Raw genomic sequence first — 19382 nt, forward strand, 5'->3', positions numbered from 1 at the left:
CTCCATCAGCGACAAAAGTGATGTTTAAGTTTATACTTAATCATATTTCGCGCCATGTGATAACGCGCAACAAGATGTCGCTATTCGGCGTCATGCAGCAATGTTGCCAACTGTAAATCGTTTGGCAAATAGCATTCGGGCATGCCCGGAAATATTCGGTGGCATTCGGGCGGTGCGCGCGAGTTACTCGGGCGGCCGGGGGCCGCCATTTTCTTCCAGCGAGGGAGAACAGTTCGGAACGTAGTAGTGAGAGTCCGCGCGCATTATTCCGTGAATCGAGTGGTCGAGAGTAGTGAGTTCGAAAGACGTGAGAGCTCCTTTCGCATACGCTGCAAATCGCGTACAATCGTATACGTACGTACGGCCGTGCGGGGCCTGCAGTGTGCCCGGTGGCCAGCATATCCGCGCGCGACATCGTACTACCGTACTGACCGCGGCGGTCACCCGGTAGACGGACGCCGCCGCGCGCCGTTTTGCAGAATCGACGACGAACCGAGGAAGATATATTTCCCGAAACAGCATAGGAAGACCGAGCGTAAAAAAGAGCTAAGAAAAATCGAGAGGAGAAAGAGAAAAAGAGAAGACAGCACGCGCGAGCGCGGATAGAGAGAGAGAAAGAAAGGGACAAGAAGCAAGGCGGAGAAGGAGAGAGACACACAGAGTGTGAAATAGTTTGGTGATCGCAGTGTAGCCGCGCAGTGCAAATACTCGACCGGCAGTCAACTTCGGTTGTTACAACGCCGAACGGGAATATCAAGGGGAGAGTGAGTCGCCTCCGACAGGTTAGTGCAAATGTGCGATCATGGCTTCTTCCTGCATGCGTGCGCGCGCGCTCGTTCGCTCGTTCGTTCGTTCGTTCATTCGTTCGCTCGCTCGCTCGCTCGCTCACTCGCACCAGCCGAGATAGTTGCCGCACCTCGCGTACTCGCAAGTTCTCTTGAAGCGGTGGCGATGTGGCGTTGCATGCGTGCGGCCAAGAATTCTGCGCTTCCCTGCCTCGTGCGTGCGTGCGTGCGTGCGTGCGTGCGCCTTTGTGTCGTACCGGGAGATGTGCTTCTTCCCGGCGTCTCCCTCCGATATTTTTTTTCTTATATTTCTTTAATCTATATAATTGCTACTTTATTCTTTCTGATAATTATTCAAGATATTCATTTAAAAAAATTTTTTATATTTAATCAATTTAAACAAAACTGATTATTATTGCCTATTTTTATATATATATATATATAGAATGTGAAAATAATGTAATTAATAACATCACTCTCGAATAAAAAATAAAGTTGCAGTACATTAGAATGCTTGAATAAATAACGGAATCAATTGTTATAATTTTTTTTTAATAATTGATTATATCTTTGAAATAAATATCCTCAAAAAAGATACAAAAAGATACGATACCAATATTTGATTACAACAATTTCTAAAAATGCGACACGAGCATGTGTGCTCTAGAAATAACGTATTATGATAGAGCAGGTAATATAGACGCCGGGGAAGAAGCGCGTCAGGAGAGAACGAGCACGCGCCTTTCTTTTTGTTCACGCGCGCGCTTGGCCGAACTGTGGCCCGATTATTGCTTCTCCTTTCCTCTGCTCCTCCCGCATCGATTGCCTTCACTCCGCCACATTTCGCCACCGAGTACTGTGCGTGCGTGCGTGCGTGCGTGCGTGCGTGCGTGCGTGCGTACGAGCGATTGCAACCGCGACCGCATCGAATGAATATCTAGATTTCGTGTATCATGACTCAAAGTTGTGGCTAACAGTTTGGCACGTGTTTAACACATGTAAAAGATTAAACATAAGATTTAAAAATAAATAATAATTTACACAATATTAAATTAAATAATAAAAATATAGTTTCGGATTTTTTAAATCAAGAATTATGATACACAAATATCGAAATATATATTGCGTTTGATTCAGAAGTGTCAGAACCAAAAGTGAAAAACATTAATAACTCCGAGAGTATTCGTTTCACTTGGAACAAAGTAGATGTCCACTTTGAAAGAAAAAGTTAATTTTATTCGTTACACAAATATAAAAGTTTGTCGAATGTATAAATGATTATTGGGGAAAAATTTTGTTTGAAGTTCCGATAATGTTTTATTGACCAATTCGGCATGACCGAGAAATTCACCATATATAAATTATCAAATAGACAAAGAAAAAGGAAAAATCTCAGAGAAGTGTAGAAAAAGTATAAAAGAAACGGACTTGCTCCTGCAAGTTGTTAGTTTACTCGTTTCGTTTTCAACGGATACGACCACAGTTTTACCCGCTCATATGCCCCTTGCGCGCGTTGACCTTCGATAATGTTTCCGTGCGCGGGCGAGATGCATACTTACGTGTCAAATGTGAGGTAGAAAGAGAGAGAGAGAGAGAGAAAAAGAGAGGATAAAAACGATGCTGCTAACGTGAGCCGCGAGAGATTATGTGACTTTTTTTTATTTTCTTTTTCTTCGAGTGGAAGAATTGAGAACGGTGAAAGAAACGATGAGAGTGGACGATGTGGCGGAGAAGGAAAAAAATTTAACAGAGAGAGAATGTTATTCTTTTAATCATTCATTATAGTTATATAACAATAATTGCTTCTATCTGACTAACTGATTTTCGTATCTTTTAAATTTTATTTTATTCAATTTTTTTAATTTTTTCTAATTATATCAAGAATTGTATATTTATTCTATTTTATTTATAATAGTTTAAAGCTGTTCACTTTTGTTTATGGTGGTTCAAAAACTATTTATTTTATTTACACGGTTCAAGAATTGCTGATCGTCTTGCAAAAGTCACTGATTATAGTTAGATGACAGCATCTCGACGCGCAAGATACGGAAATTTGTTATTATGTTCAGAAAAACTTTCAGAACGGAAAAACATTATTATACGATTCCTGTCGCCGCGATCTTGAATAATCTTGACAATACTCAAGTAATAAAAAAGTATTCTACTCACTGGTACATGAATATCTTGTATTTTTTTATTTTGAAATTGTTTAAGTATCTTAATAGATACTTGTACAAAATTAAATATTATTTTTGTATAAATATTATCTGTGTTTGCAATTATTAATACTATTAACTAATATTTCTAGCGGTTAATCATTGATTCAATTTTGTATTAATCTAATTATTTAAAAAATCTAATTTAAGAAATGATTACTAGATTGTTGTTTTATAAATAACAACAGATATTAGATATTAGGATATTTGACGCTTTATAAATATGTTTAATAAAACTTGGAAGAAAAATATAAATATATTCAAAACGTAGAATATGCAGATAAAATAAATAAGATATAACTTTCATAGACTAATCATAACTAATCATAGAATACTCTTTCGCGCATTAAAATATATTAAACAACAGATAATGATCAGATGGCGGATATGAATTTAATTCGAAATAAAATAAAAAATAATGTTATTTTTGACATTTTATGATAAGAAGACAAATTAATGATTATACACAGAAAAAGTATTTTAGTATGTCAGAATATACATATATTATAATTGTTAAGAGGTGGCGTAAATGAGAGAGAGATTGAAAGCATTTTAAAAAATTACAGTTTACTTTTACAACTACTTACAAAATATAAATTAAAGATCATTAAAAAAAAATAAATAAAAAAATAAGGAGACAAATAGGCGAATGGATTAAAGTAGGATTGTATATGAAGAGGCACAAGTTAAAAAGCAATTGCAGCAAAAAATTGATTTAATTATTACATTGAGATATATTAATATATTTCAATGCATTTATATATATGTCTATTATGTTCCGCCATTCTTCGTGTCCTTGAAACTTCCATTGTATCCACGATTTCTGCGATTTCACAAGTATATTTAGATCTCGTATCGCATTCCTCATCGTTGTTAGGTTTTCTTTGCTGTTCATCGTAGTCATGTCGATTGCACGATTTTCATAGCCATGTTCTCCGCATTCTCCACCGTATCCATGTCTATTCTTCACGGCATCTATACTTCTCAAGTAGTTCACTTGATCTTCATCCTCAGTGTTCCCCATCCGCGTTTTCTACCTCTTTCGTATCGGTTTTCACAATTTTTATCATATCTTTGTTCTTCGCATTTATTTGTTATACTCTCTCGTATAAGCATTTCAACTAAGGTTACGAACGATATGATGTCACAAAACAAATATTCAAAAAGAAAAAAGTAAGCATTTGACCGCGCACATTGATGACCTGGAAAGTTTATGAACTCTTGTAAACATATATAGGATTCTGATTCTTGTCGAACAAATCGACGAGCATGATAACGCGACGATTTCATTATTTAGTTCATCAATCATATACATTCTTTATTTTTATAATTATAAATATTAGTATAAGCAAATCATATGGTTTTTATAATTCTTTGTGTTTTACAACGTAATAAATGATGCGTTTTGGTGGAAACACGAAGGGTCGGGAAGAGGGGTGAGAGAACGATGCTACATTAAGCTGATATATCGCGAGACGGATAAATAGATAGATAGGAGGAAGAGAGGGAAGGGGGGTAGTGAAGCGGGACAGGGATACAAATGAATAGTATTCTAGAAGCGTCCAAATGGCGGTCGCGCTTGGCACAATAAGTGATTTATGGCGTTGTACCCTCCCTCCCCTAAACACTGTGTGAGTCTTCGTCGCACCCTTGCAACATTGCGGTGTTGATGTTATTGCACCATAATTTGCTCGCCGATAGCGTTTCACCAATAATAATATCTGACACGTGCTTTACGGAAGGTGCGACAATTAAACAATTATCATAAATGAAAATGATTTAAATTCTATATAACTTTTGTGATCGTGTTCTATAGTATTCGCATTCGCGATCAATTAGCTTTTAAGAGAGCAAGTGCCGATTAAGAGAGCGCCTTCACAAGAGTCGCGAGACAATTAGGACGACCGAAAACACTGAAACGAGACTCTCTCTCTCTCCTGTTTCCTGTGTGATTCAGGTTTCATGTGCGTGCATACATGCGGATGTGTGTGCGTCACACGCAAGCTCAAATGATATACACACTTGCGCGCAACTCGAAGCACGTTGCGTAACCTTCGCCGAATTTCCAGCGAATATGGAACAACCTTGATTGCTTGCGCTTGCTTGCGTGGCGCCTTTCTTTCTTTCTTCTGGTATCGCGAAAATCTACTGATGAACGCGGCAAGAATCACTTCTCACATTTTTCACAATTACGCGTAATCATGGCGTGGCAAGTAGAAAGGGCACACAAACGGTTTATTTAATATTAAATAAAATGATAAATAGTATTATTTACATTTTTATTTATAAAATTTTTGTAGTAACTAACTAAATTTATTAATTATTCGTAGCATTCTTATCTCTCTGAATACAATTAATATGAAAAGTAATTAAGCGATTAAGAAGACTTAAATGAGAAATAGATCTCTCTGAATCGATAGAATTAAATTCTGCTGATATTTTTGGCGCTCGTGTTTATGCATAATTTTTTTTTTTTTTTGCAAAAGAAAAAGAAAATGAAGTATATCGCAGCAAGGAATACGGGTCACAACGTCGCTGAATAAGCAACCGACCGACCGGCCGTGTCACCGCTTGCTCTCCGCAAGCAAGCGTTCAGCAAATTACGTAAGGCCAGAAACGAGAGCTCGTTTAAATGCCGGCTCGCCGACGACGGCGAATAACACTGTACTCCGTGCGAGTATTTTTTTGTGTGTCAAAGACACTTGTTTTTGTGAGATTCGGAGATACAAAATCTGAGGTCATAATCGTGTTTTGTTCTGAAATTAAAACATAATAAAACTATAATTAGTAAAAATTGTAAAATTAGATAAGTAAATTTGAAAACCATATCAAGTTTCTTTGAAAGAATAGAGAACTTTAATTACTCTTTGATGTTCGGCGGAACTTTGTTCCATTTAATCATTAAATGCGTAAATTCTATTTATTATTTATTCTATTAAAAATAAATTAATAATAAATAAATCGTATTAACGTCATAAATGCCGTACTATGTGGTATGATGTATGTATGATGTCGTATGATGTTACGCCGTTCGCTTTTCTACATGGCGTCATATTGCGCACGTATGCACTTACGCATGCACACAAATCTTTCGTAAACGATGAGTTTATTACGGGTGACGATGGTGAGCAATAAGCAGACGTTATCATCGTAATTGCGAGTTAACTTTGGAACGCGATAGTACACCGCAAGCGTCATCATTTTCTCAGTATATGCCAAAATATTTCGCGCATCTTTCTGTTTTTCTTCTCTCATAACACATCACTTGATCAGTGTCAACACTTTATGACATATGTTTTGATCCTTCTCAAAATTAATATATATTTTTTAACAAATCTTTTTTTTTTTTCAATTTCTTAACTCTTGAAAAAAATGGTAAAGAAATTATAAAAAGATTGAAAGATCTAAGAGAGAAGAATGACGCGATAGTGTGTGCTACATGAGTTAAATAAAATAATAATAATAATAAAAAAAAAAAAAAAAAAAAAAAGAATCGGAACCAGTATTTTTCAATCGAATAAAGTTTCCTAAGTGTCTGTAACAGTAGAAATATCGTTGGAATATGAATTGTACATCTGGATACGGCAGTCTCGAAATAACGCCGGTTCGATAACTCACATAACGCGCAACAACAAAGTCATCTTCGGGTTCGAGCTTGTTCGCTGTGTAACGAGGTCGAATATCGGGTTCGCTTAATCCGAAAGCGTCACGAAACTCATGAAGATTTAGAGAACGCTATCATACACGCCAGCAAGAGACTAACACTGTTAGTTGTATAATTATTTACAGGATGGTTTGAAGTCATGCAACAATACCGAAATATTGTAAGATAATTATATATATATATATATATATATATATATATATATTTATTTGAAGATTTTATTCTCTCTCTTTCAATTTGAATACTATCTTATTCAAAGTTTTATCTCTTTTTCGGCATTGAATTCAAACACATAAAAGATAATATTTAAAAGCGTTATATAAAAAAGTTATTTATTATGTTTTAATTGTTACATCATAACTTTTATAGAACAAGTATTTATGTAATAATTGATCTTTGTCTGTAGTTTTTTAATAGCATAGAGTAACATTTCGTATGACTTTTATGATAATTTACAATACAATTCTAATTAGTGCATTTAGATGCAAAGTAGATGCAAGTTTTTTTGAATGATATATTCATCGGTGAGATTTCATCACTGGGATCTCGAGATATGTCTATTTCTTGTACAAACAAGATAACATCAATTATATGTCTAATCGATGATAAAGACGTAATTTCGCCAAAAGAATATTTTTATCAGGAACAGTCATAAACGATATGTATCACGCCATCCTATATATAATATTGAAAATGCAACTCATCTAAATTACAACGTCGGTTTCTCGACGCTCGGGTCCATTACACATTACTCATGCAAGCCAAACTTACTAACTTGCAAATCTCAGCATCACTCTGACAGTTGAAACATTATTCAACGAGCATCCCGAAATCGCCTTGAATCGACGATGTACTCTATATAGCGCTCACCCTTTCTCTTACTCTCTTGCACGCGCGCGCGCGCGACGACAAAAGGCTCGTTGATTCGTATCCTCCGGATTTCGCTCTCCCTGTCTTCCGTTATTTTTCGCCGAGCAATTACGGCGCGCGAGGTCGAATCGGAAGGGTAGTGGGAGGAGGCGGGAGAAGCGCGAGAACCAGAAGGGGGAAGATACGGGGTGGGATAGGAGGCATGGGAAGGGAACGGTAGAAAAAAAATGTCCCTGTCTCGCGAGTGTGAGAGCGCGAGAGCGGTTCTCGGGTGGAGGAACCAAACCGCGCTGCGCGGCGCGGCGGTTATTATCGATCTCGGGGCATCGTTACACTTCGCGTCCGGCCGCGCGCTTACGGGATCCGTACAAGTGCGACGGTAGTGGCGGCGGCGGTGGCGGCGGTGGCGGCGGCGGCGGCGGCGAGAGGCACGGTCGCTGCCGGTTACATCGATTGTCTACAGCAAATAGTACATTTCGTCGCACAATACGAATCTCTGATGTAACAACAGTCTACGCACTATCGTACTTTATACTTCCGGATTAACATTTGTTTTCATAAAATTATAGTCGGAAATATAATCCGGAATGGATTTCAATCAATCAGTTGTAAGAAATCGGTAAAGAAAAGGCATTGTAGCTAGTGTGTCATGTTTTATTTATAATAAAGAAATTAAATAACGTCAAATGATACACATAACAATTATAACAATTAACATTATAACAATATACAGGTGCGATTATTACAGGTATGATAGGTGTTATTTCGAAAGATGAATGACTACGTGATTTTTAATTTAGCGTGCAGATTGGTAGGTAAGATATTGCTTTCGTGAGTTGAGTTAGCTGGCGAAAGTCGTCCGGAGAACTCTCTTCGAAAACGGAAACGAACGAACGAAGAGAGAGAAAGAGAGAGTAAGGCGGCTATGAGTAGGTGTTAGAATCACGTAGTATAGTAGTACGGTCGAATAGTTGGGCCAGGTCAGTTTGCTAGCTTACGTAAAAGAGGCTAAGTAGCGCGGCGAAAGAGAGGCGAAGAGGAGGGTGTATGGGAGAGACAGGAAATGTTATAAGATATACAGAAAGAGAAAGAGCGGGGTAGGAGAGGAGAGAAAGAGACATGGCGCCGAGACGAGCTAGCTAGATGTTGAAGGGGTGGGGGCACCTGTTACAACGTTCGAGAGTTTCTCCCTCTTCTGCCCCCTTTACCCGTCCCTCCCGACCCTCTCCCTGCCACCAGTCAATCCGACGGGCCACCATTTCCACACGGTTATATTCGGACGGCTTTTGTGCACGGGGTGTTCGATCATAGACGCCATATTCTTTATCGAAAACTAAAATAATCCTTTTTTTTTTCTATACAAAAATCTTTTCTCGAAAGTGAAAAATTTCGATATTTCATATATGTGTATATATATATATATATATATATATATGTATATATACATACGCATGATACAATGAATATAAAAAATGTTGTATATATATGTTATGCATATTAAATTTTATATAGATATATAAAATATAAAGAAAAAGTTTAGTTAAACTAGGATTGACTGCAGAAAATCGATTTTATGAATGGAACATAAAGTACAAGTAATGTTAAAAATTTTAATTTTCTCAAAGTTGCGATATAACAATTTTCATAAAGTTTCGCGGAGAACGAGAAGATATAACTCAGTGTTATTAATTAGCGGCACGAGAGAGCAGAAGCGTAATCGTCCACACGCAATCGGGATTATGGGAAATCGATCGTAGCTGTGCTACGTTTGCGTGGCCGAGTAAAACAAGATGGGGAGAATAAGTCTTCGTCTTCGTCGTTCACGCGGAAGAAATATTCTTGACGCAAAGAGGGTCACTCGAAAAACAAAAGTTATAGTATTCAAGTTGCGCTACAAAGTTTGTCCTTTTTCATAGAAGCGATAATAGTGATAGAGGATAACTTCCAAAGCTCGGTTCTGTTTAACTATTTGGATCGATAAAAATCGAGGCAATTGAATAACTTTAATAATACAATTCAAATGTACAAAAGATTTATTTTTAAATAAGAAAATTAATTTTTACATAAGTATACATATATTAATTTTGAAGTAAAAATTTTAAAAATCTTTTAGTATAATTACTTACAATAGAATTATTTTTCATCTTTTAACTTGAAACAATTCTACAAATAAGTATCAATCTCTAAATGTTGTAAATTGGAATTTTACAGAAAATTAAAATGTAACGACGTTATTTTTGTATCTTGATATTTCCTACTATTACAGACGATTTAAAGAGAGAGAGAGTTGCGTAGCAGAAACACAACCAAGTTGTTGACTAACGCAAAATACGCAACAATTACGTTGAATGGATAAATAGCGGCTCGAGAGTTCCGACAAAGTTCACTGCCGCTCGCGCATTCCGCGCCATGCAGAAATAACTCTCTCTCTATACTTGATATACATTATTCGACCGATTTAAACTGTCGAGTGCTTTCCTGCTCACGTTTCTTTGCATCGCGCGCGAGCTATATTAAGTGACACACCGATAACGGCGCGCGCTATTAACACGCAATAAAGACAGTAGATTTCCCGTGCGCAATTCTCAGTTTGCGAATGATGCAACAATTTTTGTCATCGCGAAAAGATAATGTCTGTCCATACTACAATCTCGAAATTTTTTTCTATTAAATTAATGTTATATACAAAATTTGTATGATTACATTTTTTATAGCAACTGTTTATTTCTATCATTTATTTATTTTCTTAGCAAACATTTTCCAACCAAGTAATTATTTATTATTCGGTCAGAGTTAGAACAAATTTTCAGTATCGCGGAAATTCCAAGTTTTGCGAGGTTTGAATTCGCAATCGATCGCAAAGTATTGACAAATTAAATGTTTCAATTCAAGTTTCTCTTAAATGGAGAAGAAACTTTTTTTTCACAAATCTTTTGCTGCTCTTTCATATATACATGTTCAATGCTGCAACAAGGTAGCTCTGTGCAATCTGCGTAATCTCCCTCATAAAACGAAGCAACGAAGAGTGACGATGCCACGCGACGATCCTTGTTCACGGATCGTCGCACGAAGAAAGCCGAATAATGACACAGAGTATAGAGGATGCAGAAATTATGCATCATGAATTATACTACGTAAGCTATTCCGTTATCGATTTTATATAGATTTCACTTCTTCCATATTTAGTTATCAATCTTATTGTTAGTCCACTTGTGCTAACTTATCATTACTGTCTCTGCATATCCCGATATTCTATTTTGTTATTATGAATATCGATGTGTTAGTCTTGGAAAAATAGTTTAAGAATTTTGCCTTTTGCAATATTAACATTAAATTATTTTAGTTTTATGACAAATTTAATATCTTCATCTATCTCGTTGTGAAGGTAACATGATATAATCATGTTGCGGTTTTACCGCATCTCATAGTCCTCTGCCTCGTAAAACGTGGGGGTGACAAAGGCGCAGGTCGAGTCCTTCTTTTTGCCAAGAAAATTGAATAACGATACAAATTACAAAGAAATATAAATATTTCCATAAATCCCATTAGTAATATAAACTTTTTTTTTATAGATCTCTTCCACGAAAATCTTCATAGTGTAGAGATTAACGTAAAAAAAATACTTAATAAATTTCATAAACTTTCCTGAAAGAAAATCCTGTTCCGAAAAAGTGAAGGATTTATTATATATATCGCGTCTTGTAACTATCTTCCTTGTAAAACGAAAAAAGAGACACCTTGTATCGAAGAGAGTTGAATAAAGACTCCACGTTATATAGCGTCACATTGGAGAACAGATTCGCCTCAAGAATCTTCGCGTGTAGAAATGGTGAGTCTCGCATCAGCTTAGAGATCGCTGGTCGTTGCGCTGTCCGTCGTTTCCTTCCCCGTAATCGGTCGTCATCGTCCTCGTCGTTGTCGCCGCTGCCGCCGCCGCATCGCATCGCATCGCATCGCATCGCGCGCGATGCAGTGTGTCGGTCCGAAGGTGAAGTACACGGGGGGATAATGGGAGTAGCGCATCGCCATTGTAAACAGACTCGAAGAGCAAGCGGCGCGGCGACGAGCGGCTCTCCAGGATTTAGTTTGGCGAAAGAGGGTGGAGGGAAAGAGAGGAGGTGATGCCCGGTGATAGAGTTGAGGCAAGGGCGAAGAGGGGGAGGTAACGCTGACGAGAGCGGGATGAGGCGAGTTGTGATGGTGATGGCACAGGGAGGGCAGGAGGAACGTGTCGCGGAGAACGGCGAGAGGGGGAAGTTGCCGAGACATCGATCGGGTCTCGCGGCCATTGCTTGTGCCACACTCTCCCCCCCCCCCTCTCCTCTCTCTCTCTCTCACTCTCACGACTCAGCCGTTGCTACTCCCGCTAGGAGTCAAGATGCCGTATCTCTCGGCACACTGCAAACCAGGAGGAACTAAACTCTCCGTGAAACTACTCAGGCCAGCCGCTCGCGCGCGCTTTACGCACTTGTGCTAACCCGTCGCGGTTAACTATGTGTGGCGCACATCTTGTGAATGTATGTGTATGTTTTGTACATGTGTATATATAGGGTGTTCGAAACTTAGCAGGGTCGAAAAAAGGAGAGAATAAAGAGCATGTGTGAGCTCGAATGCACGCAAGTCGCGGTGCGCGATAAATTCCACATCACCAGAAATTTTACTTTTATAATTGGCGCCGGAAAGGTTGAGGTATTTTTTTAGTGTTTCGTCGAGATACATCCGATATCCAAAAAAAGAATTTGTTTTCCGAGTATGGCAAAAGTACTGCTACTTATTCCTTAGCTTATTAGTAGAGATTTAAATTTTAGATTGAAATTTTTTTTACAATTTATTGACACTGAACATCAAGACTGTTGAAACATTTGAGTTTAATTTATCCTTGATTATTTAAGTACTGAAAAAGCATGTGCCTATGTATTGAAGAAAAATTGTTCTCATGCAATAGCAACTGTAATGCAATTTCTAAAAAGAGGGGTTTTATGTTGTTATGATTGACGAAAAAAAGCTCTAGAAACACGTGCTTGTGTTTGTAAAAGAAGCTTTCCCGTTGTAGGCATAAGAAAAGTTGGTTGCGAGTTTTATACGCGGAAAATTCTGATTCAGAGCGTGGAAAGCGCGGGCGGAGGTTATTGGCGACGGGCTGCAAACTCCGTGTCACCAAGTGTGTGTGTAACTTTGAAACTTAACAAGGCCGATACACTCGTCGTCACGCTTTCTCCGCGAATGAATAGCACAAGCAGCCGGTGCATCTTCGCGAATGAACTTTATTGTTTCTTGCTAGTACAACGACACTTGATCCTCAACACTATGTAGGTATTATGAATTGGGAGGTGTGAAATTTTTCTTCTATCTAGAAAGATCTACAATAAAAGTAATTAAAAACATAAAATGAGTATAATAAAAAACGATAATAGAAATAGAACAAAATAACAGAAAATTATTTTGTAAAGTTTAGATGGAAAAGGGTTTAAAATAAAAGCAGCGTGAAAAAGAACATTGCAAATAGTAGGAAGAAATAATCAGAAAAAATATAATGGAAACAAATAAATGGAAAAAGTAGAAAGTTATTTTGTCTGGTTATATTGCGTCTGAATAAATTTCACATATATTGTGCGAGGTCTCTATTGTCGTCAGGTGTTAGCCTCGCATGTTCCGTACATTCGTTCTCCTTACACATTTGACACCTCATGGTCGCGTGGAAAGCGAATGACCCAGTCGAATGTTAATTACAATTTATATCGCTGACTGAGATCTGTCAACATAATTTTCTATATTATCAGTTTTCTATATAACATTCTATTTCTTATTTCTCTAATTTTCTCTTTCTCTTAACATTTAATATTATTTTTCTATTTTTTATTCATGTATCTATTTATAAATTTTAAAAAAATATTAAAAAAAAAAGTATTTATAAATTTTTTATAATTTTTATTATATTATATATCTGTAAAAAGTTATCATGATAGAGCAGGATGTTTGCACCAAATTTGACACGTAAGCGTTTCACAAGCATTTTTGCACATGATATCATTTATTCGCTTATTTTTGAAGAATACCATGGCGACGATATCGTTGGCTAAAATAAATCGCAAGAGTTGCATAAGTTTGTCGTAAAACACCAACTTTGTGTAGCGAAAGGAATTTGCCTATCTATCTAACTACAATTACGTCACAGTAATACGACCGGGAATGCGAATGCCGTAAAATCTAATTTCCATAATGATTCGCGATTCTCTATTCTCCACATCCGGAAACGTAAGCCTTACGGATTATACGACATTAATATGGAGATACGATTAGCACGTACTGCATGAATCTATAATTCTATTCTATTTTTATTTTTCTATTATTTTTATTTCTTTTATAACAAAACTTTTGCATATAGTTCTGTTGCGTAGAAATATTATATAAAATTATATTTAATTCTATAGAAAAATTTTGCCAAGAATAATGTGTCACATTCTATCGGTTAATTAATTAAATTTGTACATTTACAATTTTATACGATGGCTTAGAATAGCCTATCATATGAATATATATATATATATATATATATATATATATATATTATAATACTGAGAAATATTTGAAATGTTTAAGATATCGATCTTATATTAATGATAGCGCTGTAAAAGGATTAATAACTTGTCGAGAAATTCTTACACTAGTACCGCACGAGGAATCGATGTAATGAGTCAGTGGGTGAGTCGATTAGCCTAAGAGCATCGCATACCGTCAAGTACAACTATATGTATGCATCTACATCGATCTATGCGTTTGCAGCAGAAAGAGAGAGAGAGATGAAAAGAAAGGACAGAAGGGACAGAGCCACGTCTCGCCACGTGCATTGCATATGTGTCGGCGCGTGTAGAAAAGCGACGAGAATGCAGCCTCAAGGCCGGCAATCTACATCATAGGGTTCAACAAATTTACAATAGTCTGCACATAAGCCGTTGAATCTTTTAATTTCTATCAGACTGGATAATAATCCAATAAATTTCATCTTACAATCAATCTCCATATTCATCGTATCTATTAATTATAATGTGTTTTGACAACTATTGTGTATTTCACGTATCAAGAAACATTAATTTTATTGTTTTTTAGCTCTGCACATTAATCTTCTAAACTAATATATTATTTTGATAAATTGATACTAAGAAATTGTCACAAATTATTCCAGTGATTTTAAATAAATTAACAAAAAGTTGTCATTAATTATGAAAAAGTCATTTCTAATATGATTAGTAATTTTAATGATATATTTCACGATATTTCCGTTGGCGTATGCTATGCACGCCGGAAGTCGTCGCTTATGCCGATTGGGGTGTCGCAAACCTCGATGTCCTCCTTTTCCGTTATGCGAAACACACCGGAAGTCGTGGATGCGAAGAAAAAGCGGTAATCCCAAAACACACTATTCACTCCTTCGAATAAACGGTCAGAATGTCGAGAACTGCTCGCATCGTTCGAAAGAGAGAAGAGAGAGGGTGAGATAAAGGGAGTGGGGCACCACGAGAAGGAGGAGGTAGAGGTGGAGGAAGGGGCGTTAGAGAGAAGCAGCGAAGTTTCGCTTTAGGAGCGGAGAACTTAACTGAGTTAACTTTGCTGCCGAACCAAACTTTCCACCAACTTTAAGTAGTCGCCTCCCCTTCTCCCCTTCAACATCCCTTCCTTGGCCGTTCGCTCTGAGACGGAAGGTACGGTGAGCGGAGAGCAACAACCCCTCCAAAATCCCTTTTCCTCCCTCTCGAGAGGACGAGAATGGCCGAACTACCGACACCGATACTCGTCGTCATAATTGGACGACTTCCTTATCCTCCGCTTGTTTTTCTCTTCATCCCCCTTACCTCTCATCTCTTCTCTTTTTCTCTCTATCAAAATCTTTTCATGTACGATATAGTAAATTATTCTTAAAAAAAATTAATACAAAATATGACGTTGTTAACGTTATATCCCTGCATGATGCAAATAATTCTTGACGAATTTAAAATCGATAGTTTTAAACACACAAAACAGACACTTTGGTTAAACACAGTGATGTTTCTTGTATGAATCTTGATTAAAGAATTATCTTGAAGTGTCTCTTTCTTTCTTGAAGAAAGTTGAATATGAGCGATCTTTGTGAAATTGACTTTAAAAACTTGGAGATCTTCACGCATTAACCGCAGGAATTCAGAAATTTTTACAATTTAACCGTGAGATTCTAAGAATAATAAGAATGTAAATGTTAAGAATGTAGAAATTTTTGCAAGTTAATCTTGAAAAATCTAAAGATTTCGATAGACTATATATACGGATAAATGAATAAATTGATTCCAAACTGAGAGACGAGAATTTATCTTCAATTGAACAATTCAGAATGTACATTCTTGTTCCATTACATCCCAATCGTGCAAAAAAAAGCTCACTTCAATTATTGTCGCGAAGCGAAGTCGTTTGAATTTCACGTGTCACCAACAAAAACCCAGTCACTTGCCTCTCTCTTTCTCTTTCTCTCCGCAGAAGCGGCAAGTTTTGAAACAAACTTTACTTTATCGTGGCTCGATTGTAGGAGGTGGGAGAGACCCGGCAGGACCGAGCTTCCCCTCTCCCTTTCCTACCACCCACGAGTTCTCCGCCTAGTAAAGTTGCTCCCAGGTTAGACAATAATTGGATAACTTCGCCCTCATAGCGCCCCATCCCGTTCGTAACTCCACTCACCCCCTTTCTCTTCCCACACCTCTTCCGCCTTTGTCGTTCTCGTTCCATCTTTGTCCTAAGCACTGATCTGTCCGTCTTTGTCTCTCCGAGTCGAAAGGCTCTGTTGCATACCGAGATTAAGCCGAAGGGTTGAATTTAACCACTTCGTTGAAGCGTCCCCTTTAAGGGTCGGTATGTTCTTCATTTACTAATCTAAATTATGGAAGAAATGCGTCATTCAACTCTGTCGAAAAATGCGTGTATATCTTCTTACACAGTGATAACAGCGTTTAACACAGATAATTTTGCTAATCAGGCAATCATTTTATATGTTAAAATTTTAATAAGAAAAGTTGACTCAAAATAAATTCAAAGAGTCACAATTGTAAGGAAATATTGTTATTTATTTTGAAACACTTTCGTCGCAGTTTGCCACATTTTAATCTTTCTTATATTATTGGCGCACAATAAAACAAGTTCTTCAATTTTACTTATACATGTTGCAGATTGGAATATATTTGTTCTACACATAGAATTTTTATCAAACATAATTTCTCTCAAATCATATGTATCCCGTTTTATTGAAAAGATCTGGACAATTTTGTCTAGTTTATCTGTCAATTTACAGATAAAAAGATACTATTCTTTTTCAAGTGTACTTCATTGATGCGGTGCTTTCGTCGTGGCGTGTATAACGCATGATATACGTTACCAGCTGTCGAACAAGGGCTTAATCTCGCCCGCTTGATATCTCCTCCTCCCTCTGCTTTTGATGATACGAGCTTACGTTTTCGCTGAGTTGGCACAACATGTGCCCAAGTCAAAGTGCTTGGCTCGGCAGAGTCCATAGCGTTAGTGTCGCGTCCTCGCCGTTCGCTTTCGCTGAGGCCAGCAGCGATCTCGTTTTCCGTAGCCTTCCTTGCGCGAACTACATTTCCGATTACGCATGCCACTTTATATATGTATATACACGCGCGCGAGCGTGTGTGTGTGTGTGTGTACGTGTACGCGTATGTACACATACATGTTTCAAAATTCGATGATTATATCTTGCGAAAATATTTTATAGAACATAATAAATAACATTAAAATTATCCAAAGAGAAAAATAGGGAAAAGAGAATTTTTTAAAATAGAAAAAATAGAAAAAAGAAAGCAATAGAAAATAAGATTAAAATTAATAAGTATAAATATAGTTTTAAAAAGTTTATTTTTATATATTAATCTCACTTAATTTTTAACAAGATACTGTATTAATCGTTATTTCTTCCATCAATCAAAATTTTTTTTTCTCGATTATATTCCATTTCCAAATTATTTTTTCGTTCTTCAAACAGTTTTAAAAGTTCTTGTTGAAATAAAAATTTTGGAACATCCTATATGATGTGATGAATTTCATTACATTTTTGCGTGCAGTTACAACATTGTTATATCAATTGTTATGCATTCGATGCAACATTTGAATTCGAATATTTATCGAATGGAAGCCACCGGGTTTGGAAGTATCTTCGATACAAAATAATACATTCAGCAATTGCATGTGTTGCACCGATTATTTTACATGATTATGCAAATACTCCGGAGTTATCTCAGTGTTTTTTGCTTTTGTAGATCCTTTGACGTAAACATGTAGATCCTGTAACATAAGTTAATATGCATTAATCTGTTATATACATTAATTATTTTTTAATAGTGATAACGGCAATTAAATTACTATCATTTTATAATATATAAATATGTATAAAATTACATGTAGCAATTAATTGTGATTTTGCGATATTTTTCAATAGTTTTAAGGGTATCAAAAATATTCTTGACACATAATAAGCAGTTGAAAAGCATAAAAATTAACTGATAAAGTTCAAGTTAAAGCTGTAACTAAAGTTGAAGAAGTTGAGGTTAAAACTTATACTAAATATGATAAAGTTAAAGCTGAAACCGCTAATAAAGCTGAGGTTAAGGCTACCGTTAAAGCTAATAAAGTGGAAGCCAAGATTAAAAGTAAAAAATTGAAAACTGACATTAAGAATAATAAAACTATAAATATAAAGCTAAGATTAACGATAATAGTGCTATAAAGTTGAAGTTAAGAAAGCTGCAACAAAAGCTAGTAAAGTTAAAGCTGAAGATAATAAAACTAAGGTAAAAGTGAAAGTTAATGGACTCAAAGGTACAGTAGCTAAAGTCAATAAAGCTTGAGGTCAATCCTCCGTATCTCTCGAATCAAAGTGCTACTCTGACAATTGTGTATCCGTGACGTTTATGCGAAGACGCTACATATCAATCCAGTTTTCGTTCTTTTCATTCCGACAATTCATTCAAGAAAATCGAGCATAAAACTAAATGTTTCTTTGGCACAAAGTTGGTCGTGGTCGTCGTTTAAGGCAATCTAATTTAGCACTAATCCAAATAATCTAAACTCTTCAACAATTAAAATACTCTAATAATCTTTTACTTACGATTGTACTGCAACAATTCTCTCTACGGTAATTTTACAATTGAGCTGAATTGAAAAGTTCACGTTACATTTTCTCGCATTTTCCTACATGATGCATCTAACCTCTATGAACAGACACTATGATCGGTTTTCAATCACCGTCGCCGTCGAAATGGGTTGGAAACGGCTTGACGCGCGTTCAGGAAAAGAGGCGCCCTCGTTATTAACACTGCCGAAAACATCAGCCCCAGCGCCCCCGAGCAAGCGAGCGCCACTGTGGCGTGCCGTACCGCATCTCACGAGCGCCTCCTCCTCTTTGCGTTGCTTGCGTGCGCTTACGGAGAGCCTCGGGTCTCCCATTTCCGTCTCGATTCGTTTTCGCGGGTCGTTTTCGCAACGTCGGATCGCAAAGTTAACGTAGTTTCATCCGCATTATCGTCATCGTGGCCTTCCGGCGTAGTCGGAGCTCGGGCGTAAAGAGTCTGGATTCTCCGCGTCCGCTGGCTAGCGGACGCGCTAAAGCACTGCGCAGGTTAAGCCGGCGCGTTTCAAGGTAACCTAAAAAGTCGCGAAGCGAAGCGGCGGCAGCGACGGTGGCGGCGAGCGAACGGTTCGGAGCACGCTTGGCCGAGCGACGCTTTCTTTGTGGCTTCGTGTGCATTTTGAATGGATTCGAATATTATAACAAATTTCACTCGTATTCTCGCGTAAATAAGGTACAAGGCGTCG

At 37.2% G+C, this 19382-nt stretch overlaps 1 protein-coding gene and 1 long non-coding RNA gene across 3 annotated transcripts in view; one reads left to right on the plus strand and one right to left on the minus strand.

The window, feature by feature from the left end:
* The first annotated feature begins 143 nt into the window (after positions 1 to 143).
* Positions 144 to 19382, plus strand: part of CtBP (C-terminal binding protein) — a 32317-nt gene continuing 13078 nt past the window's right edge. The window contains exon 1 of the mRNA XM_067349452.1: positions 144 to 782. The gene's annotated coding sequence lies outside the window, so the exon portion shown is untranslated. The remainder of the gene's footprint in view (positions 783 to 19382) is intronic.
* LOC136997949 (uncharacterized) lies at positions 12731 to 18937 on the minus strand. Of its 2 annotated transcripts, none has more exons than XR_010888492.1 (3): positions 18676 to 18937; positions 16239 to 17852; positions 12731 to 13287 (listed from the first exon to the last, which is right to left on the minus strand). It is a non-coding gene; the product is annotated as an uncharacterized lncRNA (long non-coding RNA). The 2 variants fall into 2 exon arrangements; XR_010888491.1 differs by having other exon boundaries at positions 12731 to 16156.

This window comes from Linepithema humile, chromosome 2, assembly GCF_040581485.1.
Source record: "Linepithema humile isolate Giens D197 chromosome 2, Lhum_UNIL_v1.0, whole genome shotgun sequence".
Taxonomy (NCBI): Eukaryota; Metazoa; Arthropoda; class Insecta; order Hymenoptera; family Formicidae; genus Linepithema; species Linepithema humile.